We start from the raw sequence: 13,256 nt of genomic DNA on the forward strand, positions 1-13,256 counted from the left end.
GGTGGGAGGTGAGTGATGTGATTGGGCTGAGGAATGGGTGCTGTCCAATGGGGAAGGCCATGCATTTCAGAAGAAGGAGAAAAATAAGTATAAGATAAAGCTAACATTTTTCAAACAACATCCACCTATACATTTGGTATTCTGTGAATATTCCAGTGGGGAAGATTTCAATTATATAGAAGGCTTAAGGGAAGAAGTGAAGCCATGCTTTGGTCAGTCTGTCTTTATGGCTGAAGTTATGGTAATGTTTTGTTATTCTGATGGTTTCCCTGATGGTGTGGGGTTGATAGGTCTCTTGGATGTTGCTTATGACTTCAGATCTGTAGATACAGCGTTTCATCTCAACAAAGTTTTTAACTACCACAAATTCTCCAGGCTGGTGTATCTGATATGTTTCAAAATTCTAATGGATATGTGACTGCTGATGTATACCAAATCACAGGACCAGAAGATCTTGTATATGCTGGATTTTTGTGTCAGGATTTTATCCAAAAACTATTCAGCAAAATAGTATACTTACTCAGTTCCATGAAGGATGAACAATTTTTGTGCCTTCAAATAAAGTAACAGCATTAAATCCTATCCAATGGGTACTGGGGTGCCATCCCTGGGGTAAAGTGTGGCCAGGATGTGCCACTTCAACTCCCGCCAAGTGTCTACATGGTGTATAGTGGGACAGCTTTACTTTTTTACTTTTTATCTTGATTGCATTGAAGTCATTCTAATGTATGCAGGTAAACAACAGACTCTATCTTGAAATCATTCACTAAACATAAATACCGACTAGTATGATGAAAGAATCTTGGGCTACAAGCAGCATCAGGTGGCTAAAAGGTGAATAAACCATATCTTCTGCCATCGTTTCGAGAACAGTCTCTGTCCTCATCCTTAGGGCTGCTGGGTAATCAGTTGGCAGAAGATACGGTTTATTCAACCTTTCAACCACCTGACGCTGCTTGTAGCCCGAGAGTCTTTCATCGACTTCAGTCACTGTGAAAGCTTCGCTTTATATACCAAGTAGTATGGTTTATTTACATGACAGTTGAGACCAGATAGTACTATGAATAATTAGAGTAATGAATCAAAAGTGTGTGCTTTAATTTTCCACCCAGGTTCAGAGGTGTTGTAAGTTTATTATTATAATGTTTATTTTCCTTTTAAAGAAATACGTATTATTTAATTTTTTCTTTGTTCTCAGATTTTGTGGACCAGAGGGTGTTTGACTCTGAAGGAGGCAGCATGAATTAGTTTGCTTTCTTCCTGAGACAAAACTGCACGCTATCACTTAAACATTTCCATAGTTTTACACCAAGTTGTAAGTAAATGCACAATGAATGCTTCACTAATACCAAAAAAGATATGTATATATTAGAATATAAAGATATAGTATGTGAACTTATTCTATGAATTCTACAGGTGCTCCAGTCTTTTTTAATATGATCTGTGGGGTTTGTGCATCAAAACCTCTTATTCTAATTGCTTCTGGGATTTAAATCTTCTTTAACCGCTTTGGCAACCATTTTGTTGTATAAGCAGTGCATTCAAATTGTTTCTGTTGGGGACTTTTTGCCAGGCCTTCAACAAGCAGGTTCTTAAACTAACTGTTCTTCTCCACATGGTGTTGAGGTTAATAATTCAGCCCCCCATACATGGTATAGTGAATAATTGATCATAGGAAGAGCATTACTTTTATAAGACAACATAATACATAAAACTGAGGAATTCTTTAGTCTGGGAAATGTTTTGTTAGCTGAAGTGTAGATATTGTGTATTTTCCTAAATGGGTTGAATGCATATTCCATTTCAGTTACATTGAAGTTCTCATTTAATGAATTTGAACACTGAGAAAACCGTTCAATGGACGGAATTGAGCACCAAGACTATTGATTTAGAATCACTGAAATTGATCCATAAATGAGGAAAAAACCTTAGATTGAGAAGTGTTCATATTGGGTTCCACTGTTCACAAGTTTTAAAAATGTGTACTTCATATTCCTGCTTGGTCATTGTTCTGGTAACGTATCATATGATACTAACTTTTATCAGTTTTTTAGGACTGAAAAAGTTGTTGAAACCATAAATATCATCAACAGTATTTACAATAAAGGTGTCCCTTATTTATATATGCAATTTATATTTGAAATTTTTATTGCTGTTCCTATTAACAAAATTGAAGGGAAAGATATTATTTTTAACAAACATAAATTGAGGAGTTCCAGTGGACAAAGACAAAACAAAAATTAAATTACTTCAGTAGCAGTTTCAGAACCTTCATGCAGTAAGTGAAAAGAATTCGTAATTCCTATTCAGATTTGTAGTTCAATTTTGAACAGCTCTTAGAGTTAATAGTCCTCTAAATATGCATTTGTTTTGATGTGAAGGATTATACAATTAGATAAATAAAAGGACTCATCCAAATAACTCTTCTTTCATTTGATTTTCTGTAACACTCTACTTGTCTTTCTATAATGCTAGTATGCTTTTCTTGATAACATTTTATAATTAGGATGTGTGCTTATATGACAAATACTCAGGAAGTAAATTTACAGAGCATGTATCTTGAAGTGATTTACTAAATCTTCAGTCTGTGTCAAACTTTTATACAGTCATAACCCAAACTGGATGAATTTTTGTAGCTTCTGTCCATCAAAGCCAGTGTCCTGTTCTTTCAGCCATTATTTCACTGCTGCTTCCATACTGCCATCTGTTTTAAATCATTGAATTCCAAGATATTGTTTCGTGTGTTTGTAGCATTGGCAAGCATCCAGGAGGCTAGATTTAATACTTATGATGTAGAAATAGCAGTGAAAGCAGTGACTTAAGTAGGCAGGGTATAGAAAAAGTCATCATCCTATGATATGATGTCTCACTCTTGATGGGGAATGCATATAAAAATCGTTTGTCACACGTTGGTGTATTGTCAGTATTAAGGATTCAGTTAACCATTTTACAAAGATATATGATTTCTGGTTGCCCCCTCATAGTTTAATCCTACAGAAGATCATGTGAGATTTATGGTAGACAAACTAGCAGTAGGGCAGGGTTTTCTATGAGTACTTCGATAGTTCTTCCCTGCCAACTATCATTCTAGATTTACAATAAACCCAAATGGCCAATATGAAACAACCCAGGTCAATGGGTGGTACTTTGCCTCCAAACTTGACTTTGAATGAGGAAGTCTTGTTTTTGAAGGCTGTTCTGTTGCCATAAACATTACACTACTTGTCACTGTTCTTTTGGGTTATGACACCATGTGGACTTGTAGGTAGATACCAGAGTTTCAGAGAAATATATTGTCTCGATCTTGGTGTCTTCCTACAAGTCAACATGGCATCACAACCCAGAACAACACTGAAGTCTTCATCACTGTTAGAACCCAAATCATACTACTTGTCTGTATTTTACATATTGTAATTGTTGGTATGGTGATTAATTTATTAGGATGAAAAAAGCACTAATCAGGACTTGAATCAAGAAAGGAGGTCTTGAGGATGATTCAACTTTGACCTTGTTAACATCAAAACTTTGTATTGATGTTAACTGCTGCTTTCAGTAATGAAATTTTTAGGGGTCATGACCTATTTTAAGCTAATTTCCCAACATTGCCTGGATTAGCTGAAGAAAGACATTAAAAATTATGTCAGTATCACTGGTCTCTGGACCAGGAATTAAATCAGGAATCAGCCAAGTGTGGAGCAATAATGCTGAACTTAACAACAATGTTTGCTGCCATCTATAGTATGACATACACCATGCAGTGTTTCATATCATGTTGCCATTTGGGTTAAAGAGTGTTATGATTTACCAGAAGCATTATGTTCCTGTAATACTATGTACTTGATTTGTATTTTGTTCCATCCATTATAATACATGTTAAAGAATTTTTGGTGAATGACTAAATGATAACTGTAAAAAGTCTGTCTTTAAAAATTAAGGCAAATACAGCAGCAGGGAAGCTCTTAAAAATGGTTCTGAAATTAATTATGTGACAGAAAATCCAACAGAACTGATGATTCTTTACTCACATATGATTTAAAATAATATATCCCATCTAAGTGCTTCCCTAAGAACCATCTTTTATGCATACAAATTCTTCATGATATTGGCTCTGGAAACGTGGGTAGAATTATTCTTATCAGTATATTTTTGCTGCTGGAGTTCAGTGTGTAACTTTTGCTTTTAGGTGAGAGCCACATTGAATGTTAACACCAAACATTCAACGCAGCTGTCTTGTGAAAGCCAAAGTTGTACACTGGATACTGTTTTTGAGAATGGAAGTATGTCCCTTTGCTTCATCTGTTGGTTCTTTATCTGGCCTTAAAGTACACATTGGACTTACTTAAATTAAAATTGATTTTTTCAAAGGTAAGTTAATGTATGACATTAATGCAACATTCCAAATTTTTGTGCCATCTTCAGAAATATTAACTTCAGTAGTGTTGGTGATAAAAGATGGTTTTAGAATTAACTTGTTACCATAACATTAATTTCAACTATATAGACAAGTATATTTTAATTCTCAATCATGTATTTAAACTTTATCATCAATACAGTGGAGGTGGCCATGCATCAGAGTAGCATACAACCAAATTATTAACCCTGAAACTAAATTCCAGCTGGTAGCCCTTTAATTTTGGAATTGAAATACTGTTCCTATATGATAAAGGTTAAACTGAAATTACTACAATACAATGTAATATGGATAATGTGGACCTCAAAAGTAACAACTGTCAAATGATATACTAACAAAGAATGAAAAAGTAACAAAAAATATACTTCTGGTGTGAGTGGAATGATTCATTTACAGATTGTATTTAGATTCTGAATTACATCAGATCCACTTTTGTTATTTGGTTATTTTATTAAACTGAGACATTCTGAACTTTGGAAAAGATACTTGTAATCTGGCCTTGTTTTTGTTATTCTAGTTGTATGTGAATTAGAGAGGAAAAGAGCACAAACAGGCTAAGGGCCTACATACCTAACTTTATGATGAATTTTATACAGACTCTTAGTGACCTAGGAAAGTTCAGGAATTACAAAAATGCTTTACTCTTGTTGCATTTTCCTTATAGTAGGCTCAAATTTCTTTGGGATGAGAATCATTGTTATGGAATACTAAGAAATTCTGCTGCTTGTATTTTCACCCTAACCTCTCTCTAATATGGTCAGAAGAATATTTTATGTAATCTATGTCTGTCAGTTCTTGGACTGAAAATGTGTACCTGCTACAAAGACTAGGAGGTCAGCTGTACTCCTCCAAATGCAACAAGAAAGATTACAGTCTCTGCAATGCAATAATGCTATGAACAAACATAATGCAAACAAGTAAAGTAAAGTGGATGTTTAGAAAATACTAATCATAAATGGTGCTAATAATTTTTCAGTATGTAATGCAGGTATTGTTGCAGAAGCTTAATAACTGGTTTATTGTATATTTAAAAAAAGTAAGTGCATTACTATAATCTTGAAAGAGATCTGTTGAATTTGTATTCCACATAGTGTATTTGAAGATGTAACAATCATTGAAGTATATCTGTTATACTTTCTGGTAATAACATTTTTAGGGAAATGAACTTGTATTGTGAGAAGCACAACACTATTGCTGGAATATTAACTCACATTGATGGAATATTGGACTTCAGTCAAAAACATGGGTGCCCATAAAGGTAGTGGCTTTAAAACAGTAACTTGTTTTGTAACTTCAAATTAACATCCTGTGGACAACCATGGTTTGCCCTTTACATTGCAGTAGTATTTCCTTCTTTTTCAGAGCCAAAATTATAATTTGTAGACATATCTGTTTTGAAGACTTAGTTAACCCAAAATCATGACAAGAGGCACCATCAAATTGGCATCAATGTTTGAAAATAAGTAAGCTTAATATTACTTTCTATTTGTTTGGGTTTTGGAAGAAAATGTAACTTAGTCTGATTTGTCATAAAAAGTTGTTATGGCCAATTGTTAATACCAAGGATGATACCCCATAATAGTGGGTCTTCACAACATATACAACATTATTATTTGTTTTCATTAATCATGTTAGACTTATCAGAGACATCTGCAGAGAGGTTATATGATTATGGGAGCCATTTAAATTCTTAGCTAAGATGGGGTAAAACAGATTACCAACACAGGGATAGATCAGTTTGTCATTCACAGAAACAGACCTCCATATCTGCATCATCTATGCATTATACATTTTGTGGGTTGAATGACATGTGACAGTTGGAATATAATTTATCAGGTTGGGATTTGTAGTAATGTAGTTTGCAACCTATCTGGTGTATCCAAGGCAGGAGTTGACTGTACCATTTGAAGGTAAGAACTTTTTTAGAAGGGACAGAGAATGGGCAGCATTTAATTTGCTCTTTTTGCTTCTTTGTAGATTACTGGAGTGAAAAATTCTCTGTTTTCTTCATCCCTAAATTTGATACAGATGTTTTAGATTGTTTATTGTTATTTCAGTTTTCATTCAAATTTTTATTTTTTATCCAGTTTGCTGTGCTTGGACTGCTCCGTTTAACAGGATCTGGTCTAGTAGTTATTTGGTTGAAGCTGCAACATTTCTTTAAATAATGGTTCTCCACTTCACTAGAAAGATGTTGTTTGACTGTTTTAATGCAGATATTGCATTGGGTCCCTCCATTCTTTTCCCTGCTCCAGAGAAGCATTGTTGTTAACTTACAGAAACTAAAGCAAAGTCAAGGAAGTTAAATAAATAAAAATAACATAACCTAACTTAATAGTTGTGGCAACATAATAGATCTACTTTCCTCCCCACACTCTTTGAAGGAGTTGCATTTGTGTTGGTATAAAAGAACACATTGATAACTTTTTTACTGTATAACATTAAAAAACATTGGTGTGGACACTAAATTTGTACCAGAAAATTTAATTTGTAGGTTGTGTTAAGTGGCTTCAAATAGTTTATATGCAGAAATTAATAATTTGGTATAAGTTAAAATCTGTTGTATGCTACTTTAATATCTGTAAAATGCCAGAAAATGGAATTCTTAGTATTTTACTTATCGGATAACAGATGATCATTTGTACAGAAAATTTCTGATAATTTACAGGAATTTTCAAATATTTAAATTAATTCCCTATAAGTGTTTTGGATCCATAATCCATCAGGCCAGCTCATTATGTCATTGAGTTCATATCTTCATAAATGTTGTCTGAAACCCTTTGATGTTCAATGAAATATTGTGGTTGCTAAGCAGAAATTTAATCTACTTTACTTGGCTTTGTCATTTCTATTGGGAAGAATTATTTTAGCCTGATAACTCTTCACAGTTTAATATCAAAAAGTTCACTTTATGGTATGCAAATAAAATTTGAAATATTTTTTTAAGTTCTTTTATAGCTTTATGTCATAGAAATCTGTTAACGAGTAATTAGATTTTGGGCTTACCTATATGGACACCTAAAATTTGCTGAAATACTTAAGTTGGATTAAGGATTTTTTTATGACAGTAATGTAATATGTATTATTATGGAGTTATAAAATTGGTATAACATTTTGTATGCACAATGGTTGCTGAAACTTATTCTACATAAACAGAAATAACTGTGGCGAAATATTTCACATATGTTTTATGTGAACAGTATGTTGAGTATGAAGGGCCTATATAATAAGTATTTATGTCATCAACTGCCAAATGTGTGCATTTATTTAATTTTAAAATGGTATTTTTAATAATATATGTATTAAAGCTTTTTTGGTTTCAGCCACATGGGTTACATTCCTGAAACACACTGCCATTGGCAAGATCAAGGCCCTATGGGAAATTGTAGGTTAAGGGAACTGCAGCTGCTCGTAACACTCATCAGAGCCTAAATACAAACAAATTTTTGTCATAAAACCCAAGGGGAAAAGATAACTTGGTAGAAGTAGGCTGAGATAGGTGAATAATATTGACAGATCACTATTTATTCCTATGTGTACACAAATTAAAAACAGTGGATACATAAGAATAATAACATGGTTGGCAAAGATGAACCCAAATGGGAAATCCACAGTTGTCAGAATCATTGTTGTTGTAGGACTGCTGTATCTGCTAAATGGATAACTCTAGCAATCATTTGGCTGTTATTTTAAAAAAAAAGTTTGATTATAATATAAAACAGGTCTTTGCATAATATCCAGTTTGTTGGGTGGGTGAATTGTCTAAGGTTGTTGGGACCAATATTGACTGAATAAAAAATTGGCCATGGATAAACGTGGGGGCATATTTTATATTGAATGATGAGTTTTAGATGCAAGTAATGGAATAGATTTTCAGCCAAACGATTTCTAGATTATGCTGTTCTCTTATGTTTTTAATTACAAAAATTCTATACACATGAATGCTTTATATGTAAGCATTAAATTAATTATACAAGGAACATGAAGCAGTATTCATACATTTCGTTATTGTAACTGCCCATGGCTTGTCAGTGGAGACGTGAGATCCTTAAACAAAATTATTTATTGTTCAGTAATAAATAGTAGGTGAAAATACTGTAGGCTGCCTGAGTGTTTTCCATTAATTAAGCTTCCGTATTTATAAAGTTAAAAATTGAAGGGAACAAATTCTCATACTGTTTGATGCTTACATGTATATGTTATTCCTCTCCAGTGGTATTGGGCATTGCAGGTCATAGAAAGAATACAGTCCTGTTTCCAATTAGGAATATATGCTTCAACCTTTTGGGAAGTAAACTTCAAATGGATATGTTAGAGGTAACATTAATTTTGGTGGTATATTACATCTTTAAAAAATGTGTTTATCATTTGCCAGCGGTAGTAAGAATTTGTTTTGACATGTAATATTATAAAATAGTCATTACTGTGAGTATATTCTGTCTATATATTTAAATATGCCACAATTTTTGGGCTAGTAGAGTCGTCTTCAAACGAGTGGAGTTCCTGGAATTATTATTTTCTGTACATGTAATGCAAGAAAACTGTTGAGTGTATATTTCCTGCATATTCTTGAGTTCAGAGAAGCATATGACAAATGTATAATATATTGTGTATTTAATTTAAATCAAGTACATAAAATATTTTAATGAAATAGTACTCACCGCATAAGACATTCTGATATCATGACTGTTATCCATTGCCTGTGGTGCATTTTGTATGTATTATTTTGGGACTTAAATGTACTATATCTTTAGGCTTTTGCCATCATACTAAGTTTTCTATCTACCATATTTTTATTTACATTTGTTGTGGATTCAGCTGTAGTTGAATGTGTGACCCTCTGAATACTAATCTTGGCTGCTAACTGCTGGACTCAGTGTATCAGATGGGTTTAATTTCAGATTCCACCATAATGAATGTAAACAAACTTATTAGAATTGTTGGGGTAATACAAAAATATTTCATTAGCTCTCTGTATAGCATTTGTGTTTGCCTAATGTTAATATATTATTTATTTGAATATACATTTTATAAAATTCTTATTGTAATTTTATAACCTTATTACCTGCAGTAACAGTCATAAAGATGTTTAGTATAATATGTAGGCCTAAAAATTCTAATTTGTAATAATATATTATGAACATAATGTGTAATTGATTTTTAATAGTCGTCTTTGTCATGATCCTGGATTCAAGACTTTCAACAAGTGGAAATATTTGAAGGACTGTTTTAGTGATATTTATGTCTTACTGATGTGTTTGGAGAGATCTCAGGTTCTTCAAGACCCCGAAGTTATTTTGTGTGATGTAAAATACTATACAATGATGGTAAGTTTGTTAGTAGCTTAACTTAAGTGAAATACAACTCATGAGTATTACAGTGTTAAAATTTAAAGCCAGTTTTGTATTTAACTCATCATAATCTTCATTATGTTTTCATCAGTGCATATGTGTAAAAAGAAATATTTTATGTCAATCAATTGAAAGTAGTTAATTTGTTGAATAATGCAGTCAGTTTAAACATGCTAAGAAACAGTATTTTCCAACATTTGTAACATGATTTAAACTAGGATGGCTATCTTCTGGGTTGTAGCACTGTGTAGTCTGGTAGGAGTTTACCATTGTTTCAGAGGTCCTTGCTGCCTCCATTATCAGGGCAGTGGAGACAGCAAGGACGTCTGAAACATTGGTTAAAGTATAACAGACTACATGGTGCTACAACCCAGAAGACTTCTAACTTCAAACTATCTGTGAATTAAAAACAATGTGACTGCATTGTGATGCTCTGTTCTATGCAAAATTTTCATTGTCCACTTGATTTGAAGTTGCATTCTTTTTTGTTGAAGAATGCAGAATCACTTCAACTAAAAAGTATCTTTTTATAAAAGCTGTAACAAAATCTAAACTACCTACAAACCAAAACAAGGTGGTTACATTGTGATATTCTGTTATATATGAGTATGTTAATGGTAATTTAAAGTAACATTTCTTTTATGTAAGAAAACACTGAATATGTTCATTTAAGGACCATCTTTCACCAAAACTTGTAACACATTTAAAATTACTCATGAACTAAGAAAAGATGATAACATAATGGTGATGCACCATCAAACACAGAGTTGTACAGTGGAGATTTCACTCATATAAGATGTTTTTGTTCCATGCCACTGAAACACTTTACTGTAATTTAAATGTTGCAAATATTACTTATGCTTAAGTTTTTGTATTCCTGTATAATTTTATGCTGCTCCTTCGTGGTCATTAGGTTTTAGAGAAATATTCTAATATTTCTTATGTGCAAAAAGCAGCAGAATTTGATCATATAAGAATAGATGTAAACTTAATTAAATGTATATTCTTTGAATGCCCCCATTTTATTTTGATGCTAAAGGGTACAGAGTTTGAAGTAACTGATGGGGAGCCAGTCGATTGTTACCCTTTGATTCAGCTCTGGTGTTGTAGTGTGGTAGTGGACCGTGCTCTGACTTCTTGGCCAAAATATAATTAGTAGCTGCTCAGTTGTTTTTTGTAATACACAATTTTATTTTCCACTTTTGTTACTGTTTCTGTTTGAGTCCAGTAGAATAAGTCTTTAGTTTGTTATCGTAGTTCATTTGGTAGATTGCATGTTGTGGTGTAGGCAACCTGGGTTCAGTTTCCAAGTATGTTGTTTCTTTTTTTAATTACCAGATCTGTAATTGTTTTGAATGCCATAAAATTTCATCTAATTTTTGTCTTTCTATTTATTTTCTTTCTTCGTTTATTCACATTTGAAAGTGAGGAGTTTAGTTAATTTCTCAGTGTGTTATGACTGAAAGTGCGTTATTAATATGCACTACCTTTTCAGAATGTCTCATTGTCAATCTGATCACCAGATTTTACATTCTTACACAAAGCGCTTATGTGTTCAATTTATTCTTCTGTGGTGACAGAGTGCCCCTATAAAATTTGTGTTTGCAAGAATGGAAAATTTGACCTGTTAGGAGCACAGGAAACAGTAAAGACACATTTAGTTGCCTGTTGGTCTTGACAAAGTGTGGATCATAACATAAATTTAATTACAATGAAAGGCAAATCCTAAACTTCAAATTGCCAAGCATCATCTGTGTTTGATGAAGACAAACCAGAAGAAGCAAAGAAACCAACTGCACTTCTCTCATTCTGAAATGTGAATGAAGGGAAAAATAATATAAATAAATGTGAAAACTGTAAAAAGAAATTACACTCTATGGCTTCACACCGATTACAAACCTGGTCCTTATGTAAAGCCTACATGGGAGCAGAAAATGGGTCACCCATACCATAGGCATTCATGCTACTAACTGAGCTACAATGGTGCACTGAAGAAATAATCCTTTTACTGGAATTATGAAGTAACAGTGAAGAAAGTGGAAAATTAATTTTGTATTTCAAAGAAACTATGAAGTGTTTACACCTAATGTTTTAGGCAAGAAGTTTGTGGAGATTCCACTACCATACTGCAAAATGGGGGCTCAATCAGAAGGTAACAATTGAACAGGTTCCCTTGTGAGTGCGTAGCTGTGTGAAATGAATGTAAGGTGCAAATACAATAAAACTCCTTAATTGACTTATATTGAAACTTTAAGGTCACTTTCTATATACATGAAGTGAAATATCAGTCTTTTTTAAGGTCTACTGAACACTGGTGGCCACTCTACGGAATCATTCCAGATTTGTTTCAGATGTATGAGGAAGGGAATCAGGAAATAGCCTCAGCCCATGATTTGTCTTCAAGTGCTCTGTATGCTTTTGTGTTGAAACTTACATTGTTGTGTAAATGAACGTGTGAACGGTACATTAAAGAGTGCACATTTTATGAATGATCTATTTTTAATTCATGGTTTTTTTCTCAGAAACAAGCTTATGAATGTCCCATTTGAAAATGTTACGGCATTTCTTCTGAGGTTATAATGCAGTTCCAGTCACCTTGTGGAAATAAAGACCATATTCATGAGTGTGAGTGTATGGTAGTCCTCACTTTAGACATTTTAACTTGCATGACAACATTTGATCTTTGAAGGATATTGAGACTACATCAGATTGTAGTCTGAAAATTTTCTTCAAATTTTATCAGATTATTTATACTGAGATGATTACCACTGTCCAAGTTGCTACTGTATGGTTACAGTCCAACCTCATTATTTCAGCCTAAATTACTCAAGATTACATACTTGCTGTGGATGTCACCAAATATCTTGTCTTTCCAAATTATCTATCGGCTATAAATTAAGAAGGAAGTCAGAGTTTCATGTTCCAAAGGGTTAAGTTATGTACCGATATCTGGAAGCAATGGAAATTTTGTAATCACTGTAAAAAGAGATGCGATCTTTATTATGCTTGTAGATTGTATATATCACAGATTTCGAATCATAGACCTACAGAATCCCATTTTCTTAGTTCATGAAGTTTATTGCTGTAATGCTGAATCCCTAAATGAATTTGAACCTAAAGTATATGATTTATTAAAACGAAAGATAAAAAATTTGTGTGTGTCTCAAGTATTGTAGAGGATTGTGTATTGCAGTGTGTTTTTGGAAAGTACCAGGTTTTTATCTCATTTTATAGCCAGCTACCCTAATGAACTAATTTCATGGGTCTGTTAGTATCTCCAGGTGAATACCAGGAGGGTAATACCCTGAAATTTTTCATGACCATCTCGTTCCTTCTTCATCTACTGTAGTACTGACAGTAAAATATTCATTGGAAGTAGCTATAAGGAGCAACTGTCTACATGTTAGGTTCATCGACTGGAGTTCTGTTCCACTTCCAGAAGGGTGTGGCAAAATGCAGGAATTCTCAACAAATTAATGTACGCACAATTTAAC

General features: G+C 33.2%; 1 protein-coding gene across 6 annotated transcripts in view; it reads left to right on the forward strand.

Moving 5' to 3' along the window:
- Positions 1–12,251, forward strand: part of LOC110832984 (uncharacterized) — a 108,006-nt gene extending 95,755 nt beyond the window's left edge. For 4 of the 6 annotated variants that reach the window (XM_022070510.2, XM_022070509.2, XM_087351276.1 and 1 more), the window contains exon 18: positions 1,199–12,251. The gene's annotated coding sequence lies outside the window, so the exon portion shown is untranslated. The remainder of the gene's footprint in view (positions 1–1,198) is intronic. The other 2 variants (XM_087351274.1, XM_087351275.1) reach the window with 2 other exon arrangements.
- Positions 12,252–13,256: the final 1,005 nt, after the last annotated feature.

The sequence above is a fragment of the Zootermopsis nevadensis genome, unplaced genomic scaffold (genome assembly GCF_977971745.1).
Source record: "Zootermopsis nevadensis isolate Lab colony 2312 unplaced genomic scaffold, Znev_1.0 Znev_ptg000018l, whole genome shotgun sequence".
NCBI classification, from domain to species: Eukaryota; Metazoa; Arthropoda; class Insecta; order Blattodea; family Termopsidae; genus Zootermopsis; species Zootermopsis nevadensis.